The sequence below is a fragment of the Triticum urartu genome, chromosome 3A, assembly GCF_056163025.1.
Source record: "Triticum urartu cultivar PI428250 chromosome 3A, HENAU_Tu73, whole genome shotgun sequence".
NCBI lineage: Eukaryota > Viridiplantae > Streptophyta > Magnoliopsida > Poales > Poaceae > Triticum > Triticum urartu.
In genome coordinates, this window is record NC_141875.1 from 89891903 (window position 1) to 89899398 (window position 7496).

At 44.7% G+C, this 7496-nt stretch overlaps 1 pseudogene across 1 annotated transcript; it reads right to left on the reverse strand.

Moving 5' to 3' along the window:
- Positions 1 to 2595: 2595 nt before the first annotated feature.
- Positions 2596 to 3862, reverse strand: LOC147978715 (homeobox-leucine zipper protein HDG1-like; annotated as a pseudogene). Its single transcript, XR_015599614.1, has 3 exons — positions 3537 to 3862; positions 3386 to 3503; positions 2596 to 3150 (listed from the first exon to the last, which is right to left on the reverse strand). The product of XR_015599614.1 is annotated as a homeobox-leucine zipper protein HDG1-like (transcript).
- Positions 3863 to 7496: the final 3634 nt, after the last annotated feature.

Sequence of the window (7496 nt, forward strand, 5' to 3'; positions counted from 1 at the left end):
AGTCTCAAAAATCATATAAAATAGCATATAAATGCATATAAAACATCCAAGGTTGATAATATAATAGTATGAAACAATCAAAAATTATAGATATGTCGGAGACGTATCAGCTGGCTATCTCCAACGTCGGCTCGTTTGCGGTCAGACCGCTTCGACCATCGCTCCATCTCCTCGTTGTCCGGGCGATACTTCGGTCCAAGGGCTGGCCCTCTCCCAGCAACGGTCCATCGCTCGTCTCGGGCCCGGAGCTACAGGACGGAGCTCTTCTCGCGCCCGGCGGCGGGACGGAGCTCGTCTCGCGCTCGGGGCTGTAGGACAGGCGATGGAGGCCAGTTGTGGCCGGCCTATTGAGTCTCGGCGCTGGGGGTCGTCCAGGGGTGCGAAAGGCGGCGCCTTTCCGCTCGTCTCTTCGGTTGGCGTAGCGGTGGGTCTGGGGTCAGGTGTTGCCTAGGTCTGGGATGCCGGGCCGGCGGCCCCAGTGGTGGTAGCGTGGTGCTTTTGGGCAGAGCCCGCGGCTTGGTGCTGCCCGGTGACCACGGCCGTGCGGGCGGCGTGGCAGCCGGGATGTGGCGTTCGGTGGCGGTGAGTGTTGGCCGGGGTGAAAACATGTTCTTTCTGCGGACAGATCGGCGGCGGCGAAACTCGTTTCCTTCTTGAAGGCGTCGTCGCGGCTCTCATCGCCCATCGTGTGCTCCTGGGGATACTCTGATCCTTGGATCGGGCGGTGGCGGCGCTCTGGTGTCGTATCCTTGCTGGAGGCGCCGTCTTGGAGTCCACGGATCGTCGTATGCGGCTTCATCTCTTCGTAGTTAGGTGTGGTGTTGCTGCGCTCAGCGTCTGTATATCATACCTTGGATGTGTGTTTTTATTGTGGTGGCGTGCGTTTGTATCGGGATGTTGGTGATCTTTGTTTTATATATAAAACGGGGTGAAAGCCTTTTTCCGTAAACTTGTACCTTTCAGCTTGTCACGCGAGGGCGGAGATAAAACCTTAGGATGCTGCAGGGTAGATAGCGGGGGACAAAAAGTAGCACAAAAGGTTTGACATATATATGAGAGTGCCGTCATTTTGTGCTCGGCCACGGTCGCCTTTGTAATAAGTGGACCAGTATGAAAGTGGCGATGCGGTCATCGGTGCTTCCCTTGTAGCGGCGCATGGGATGCATGCATGCATACAGCTGAATGATAATCTAATGAGTGCAGTGCAAACGGCAGGAACGAGAGAAGCGTGTGTTTCATCTTACACCAACGAGCGAACAAAACATATCACCACTAGCAGTTGACAGTGGTGGCACCTTTCCAAAAAAGATAGACCCATGATCCATGATCCATCTCCACCGCAGTGCAATGGTTGGGTTGCAACCCGCCCACTGATTCTTAACACTTTTCGGGTAATTTAACGAAACGTGTTTCACACGGACATTTATCGTACGAATGGTAATCATCGTGAAGCAATATGGTAGTGGATTATGAGAAAAGATTCATCTCCAGCCCGCTGCCAAAACGGTTTTGAAGGTGGGAGTAACTAGAACTCATCTAAATGAGATATAATTTGGTCTCATTCACTTGGAAATCAAGAACAAAAATAATCCACATCAGCACACACGCATCTTATAACATCACATCCAATGACTATAAAAGGTGAATGAGACCAAATTATATCTCATCTAGATGAGTTCTAGCAAAACTGTTTGAAGGTAGCTAGCTAGTTTTCTCAATTCACTAATGATCAACCATTCAATCACCATTAACTGATCTACTTGCATGTCGACTGACCTCCTACCTTTTTCTGTTTAATACATGATCTAGGAGAGGCCCAGTGGAGTCTGCACAAACAAGGTTGAGTTACACATGAAAGGGCGTACGTACAAGTCAAGTGATGTGTCAAGCTCGTGCATAAATTGATCATAAAAACCCGAATCAATTGTATCGTTTTTATTTGTCGGGGAACTAACCAATGATCTTGAGGGTCACCTTTGGCTCTTGTTCATATCTGCTCTGCAGCTCTGGAAAGCCCCAAGTAATTGGTGTCGTTCCTTTGCCGCTGCAGTGATTTTACTCCTATATAACATTAAGAATGCACGCACTGCAGCCAGAAGCTGGCTGCTCGCTCTGACTGCTTTCTGCCAACCGCTGAGTCGAACCGATCCATGTCAATTTGGCAAAATTTCGCTCTGACTGCTTTCTGCCAACCGCTGAGCCAGAAGCTGGCTGCTGCTTTCTGCTCCACGGCCTTGCAGTAGCCCAACACTTGCCGATTCATACGGGACAGAGGAGCCAATTTGGCATAATTCTTGGGCATGACCATCCGGTTCACCGAATTCTGTACTACTACTTGTAGCTCGCCGCAGGTCCGTGTCATCCAGATCCGGGCATGACTCTGTAGGTGCACGCACCGAGAAGTGTGTGTGTGGATGGCAAGCAAAGGCTCCAGAACAGGATCAATGATCTCATACCACTTTTTGTTGCCGAGAAGGATCAACGTAAAAGCTATCTCAATGAATGGCACACTCACACGATCAAATGTTACAAGACACACAAAATTCTTGTGCGGCATTCAACTAGCAGAAATTTTTTTTTTGCTTGTCTATTCATTTGACCACTACTTGAGCCGTTCAGGTACAAATAGGAAGGGAGAAAGACATGAGTTGGACCGAGCTTCATGGCAATGCCATCCCAAAGCCACTCACTCCAGAACCCCAACATTGCTGCCGCAATCGCTAGGTCTCATGCCATCCCATATAGCAACCACAACAGTCTACATAAAGAAATAAACCAGCAGCCAAGTCGTGTGCATACACACACGACATGGCGCGTTATTTGCTGGCCGAGGAATAAAGGAAACTAGGGTTCATGTGACGTTGACTAACACAGAAGACGCTGTGCTAAGTTGCGGGTAAATTGGGGCCACATGCCATTACGGTAGAGACCCTCTTTAAGATAGGCGGTGGCACGGCGGAGTTCTTCCTTGAGCCTCATATTCTCTGTACACAGGCGTTGGTGCTCCGAGGTATCCTGAGTTTTTAGTATCACCCCTGCGCATTTGAGGCATGTCTTGTGTTCAACAACCCACTTGATAGCTTGGTTTTCATCTTTTAGCATCTGGTTCTCTCCCTGAAGATTTTTGGTGTCCTGTAGTTGCCTCTTGCCCTGCATTTATTAATTTCAAGTATGCGTCATTTTAGTGGGTTAGCAAAGTATGCATGCTACCATGTTCACGAGGGGATTATATAGTACTACATTGTAATATTAGATGACCAATAATGCTACTATTTTTAGTGGGGTTTGTACTGTTTAACAGTAAAACTTGCATAGCTGCATGTCTTAGGTGACCCATGTGCCCAAATGTTATGTAATTCACTGTGGAAAAGAATGGAATATATACCTTGCTGGAGGAGCGTTTGTTTTGGAACCAAAACTTGACCTGCAGGGCACTCATGCCAAGCCTCTCGCTAAGGTCTTGCCGGAGTTTCGCATCTGGATAAGGGCTTTCTTGGAACACACTACATATCACGTTAATGAAAATGGATTAGCACACATCTTTTTTGATAGGTAAGAAACATTGATTGAGTATGTATTGTACACTTCAAAGTTGTTGGATTTGTTCTCCACGGAGACGGTTATAATTTGCACGCCTTGTCACCATTCTCTGCTCACTATTGATCTCTCCATCGTTATTGTTGCCTTTGTCTGCAGCAGCAGCGTTGGCATCGTCAGTGTTGCCCATGTTGGTAGTGGCTCCCAGCAGGCCATGCATCTCATCACCATTCTCGTGCTGGAGTAGGTGGCCCTGCTCGCTTGTGATGAAGAGGTCCAACATATTTTGCACATCACTGTCGTATTCCGGCAACTCCCCATCCATGGTGATCTGTTATCATGAAACAAAATATTTATTCTCATGTGTAGACTTATTAAAGGTAGCAATGAACAAATATCTTAAGAAAAAAGAATGTGGTAGTGAAAAATGAAATCAAGTAGACTTTAGTTGCCAATTTAGTACATTTAGATTTAGATTTTAATTTCCAACATAGTTGGATGTTACTCCACATTAAGAATACTTAAAATTCATCTGTATGAGTTTCCTAGACCGAGATGTAATCAAGTAGACTTAAATTACTCTCAAAAAGTATATTGACATAATTTCCTGAATTCACTATCACATATTCATGATTATCTACGCTGATTACTTCAATAATTTCTAAACGTATATGCCCTACATAGTAATGCAAAACTATTACTTTCTTATCTCATCGTGTTCTTTTATATGTATCAGAAAATCCTTACTCTATCTATATATACATTGGTATCTATCTACAGACTCCGTATGTGATATAAATAAACAAGACCCTACATACAATAAGATAAGTACCAACTACTCCTACAATTGTAGAAGCAAGATATTAAAATATAATATGCGAGGGAAATCATATTAGCCATAAATAATAGCATCATAGGCACGATAATACAATCAGATCTATGAATATATACAATCAGATCTACGTATAGCAAGATCCTAGCCTTCTCCCAAGCAAAGTGATGAAATGCTACTTTCTTTGTGTATCCACTCACTCCATGGTGGATCTACCTTTTTTCCAAGAATACAAGGGATGAGAGATGTCACGGAGTATTCCTGCTCAACATTAGAAGCTATATATCCAAGGATAACTAGAGTAGAAGGGTATAAACATTACTAGATGAATGGCTTAAGGAAATACAGATGGCTTCGGTTGTCGTCCTCCTTAGAACTTCGATAGGCGAGAAAGTACACGAACCTGTTTTGTTCCTACTGATATATCAAACTCATTCAGCAAAGTAGCTATGACCATCCGAATTTAAAGCCATGAGCAGCATGCAAATTTTTTGCCATGACCCATGATTAATGCAAGCAATTACTTCTATCCAAATATAAAGAACTACTACCATGCACAAATATCTATAAAGAACTACCTACCAATCATGGTCAGAGATGACAAATAGATTGAGAAGCATACACTTGTGGACCAAAGAAACTTCATAAGGTTAAATATAATTCAAGGAACAATCTGATAATAAAGTGACAATTCATCATATTCTAACAAACATAAACAATGATTACATTTTATTGATGCCGATCATGTCAGGCACCTCATGAGAATTTTGTATTGAATCACTTGAGAGAGAGAGGCTGCCATCTAGCTACGGGTATGGACCATAACGTCCTAAGGAAACTACTCACACAAGTTTTTGATGGTAACAAGGTTGATGAGATGGCTCCAGTAATGGATTCACCCTCCAGCGGGATGCTGGTACAGGCCTCCAGATTAGATCTCCCCGGAACAGAAACTTGTGGCGGCGGAAAAAAGCATGGAAAAATGGTATAGATGTTTTCGAAAAATATGGGGTTTATGGGCAAAGGAATCGGCGCAAGGCGGTGCTAGGGGGCCCCACATGTCTACTCCATGAGGTGGCCCCCTGGCCTCTCCCATCACTTATTGGAATCTTCTATATTACCTCCGTCCTGGTTTATTAGTCCCCTATGTAATTTGTGCTAAATTTTTACCAAAAATTTAACTGACAAGTCTTCTGTGCTTTTGAACGGTGTACCTGGTTGGCAATTTCAGTGCAAATGTGGAGTACGCCAAGGAGATCCCATGTCTCACCTCATTTTTATCATTGCGGCCGATCTCTTGTAGTCTGCCATTAACGAAGCACTTGATCAAGGCCTAATCAGACAGCCCATCCCTCCCAAAGGTGATGCAAAGTATCCGGTAATCCAGTATGCGGGTGACACTATCATAGTGTTGCCGGGGTGTCTTCTCCAAGCAGCCAAGATAAAACAAATTCTTAAAGACTACGCCACCTTCATTGGCCTTAAGATATTTTCATAAATCCACACAAGTGCCTATCAACACGCCGGCGGACACTTGCAATGCTCTGGCCAACCTTTTTGGTTGCACCCAAGCCAACATGCCATTTACTTACCTGGGTTTGCCCTTAGGGACCACGCGACCTTCGATTCTTGATATGACACCATTTGTGTGCAAAGCTGAAAGAAAGATCACAGCAGCTATGTCTGTCATGTCACATGCCGGAAGGTTGGCTCTGCTCAACTCGCTCATTACCTCGCTCGCCATCTATCCGATGGGCACCCTGCGTCTGCCGCCGAAAATCCTTGCTCAGTTGGAAAAAATACGCAGATACTGTCTCTAGAAGAAAAAAAACTGCGGATGGCGACAAACATAACTCACTAGCTGCTTGGCCCATGGTCTGTCGACCTAAATCTAGTGGTGGCCTCGGGATTCTTGATCTGAATGTTCAAAATGACGGCCTGCTTCTCAAATTCCTTCATAAGTTTTTCAACAAAATGGGCATTCCTTGGGTGCAGCTGGTTTGGGAGACGTACTATGTTGATTCGATCCCCCATGCAACCGACATATGCGGCTCCTGCTGGTGGCGCGATCTTGTTCACCTAATGCCAATATATCGCGGTATCACTCATGTTCAAATCAAATAGGGTACATCTGCACTTTTTTGGAAAGACAACTGGAATAATGCTGTATAAGCTAATAAATACCCGAGGGCTTTCTCTTACGTCCAAGACGAAGATTTGTCGGTCCGAGACTTCCTAACGGCCACCACCCTGCATGAAACCTTTCAGCTGCCGCTCTCCACACAAGCCCATGATGAGCTCAAGCTTTTGCAGATCGACGTCGCGGCGGTGAATTTTGATGAGCAGGACGATGTTTGGTCTTATTATTGGGGGTCGACTGTGTTCAAGACTGGCACGTACTATCGATTCTTCTTTCGAGATGTAGTCGCACACGTGGCATTCCGTTGGCTTTTGCGCACTAAGTGCACCCCAAAAATCAAGGTCTTCGCTTGGTTCCTTTTGTCAGATTGCCTCAACACTCGGAACATGCTAAAAAGGAGGCATTACAACATTGGTTCCAACCTTGATTGCCTGCTCTGCGGTCTTCACGTTGACGAAACAGTAGAACATCTCTTGGTTAGCAAGGATTGTTGGCGGCGGTTAAACATCACCTGGGCTACGGTTGGGAATAGGCTGGATCTTGTGGAACAACTGAAGACACGGCGTCCTCGCAAAATGATCATGTAAATTTTCCTGGTTGCTACTTGGAGCCTATGGAAGTAGCGCAACAATCACTACTTTAGACACATCGTGCCTTCCATGACCTCTTGGTGGGATCAGTTCAAATGTGACTTTAGCAACATTCAATATACATTGCCAGAGCATAAAAGACATGTTGTCTCTTCCATCCTACAACACCTGCATCAGGACTCTTAGTTGTTGTACATTGTTAGCCCTCAACCACTACCCACCTTTGTAATTACCACAATGTAATAGTTCCATTTTTTATTTAATACATATGCAGTAGGGATCTTTCCTACTGTCTTAACCTTCAAAAAAAAGTAACTGACAAAATACTAGTGCATGTTAACAAAAATTATATCGTTGTATTCGTATTTGAACATAGTTTTTTATGATATAATTTTCT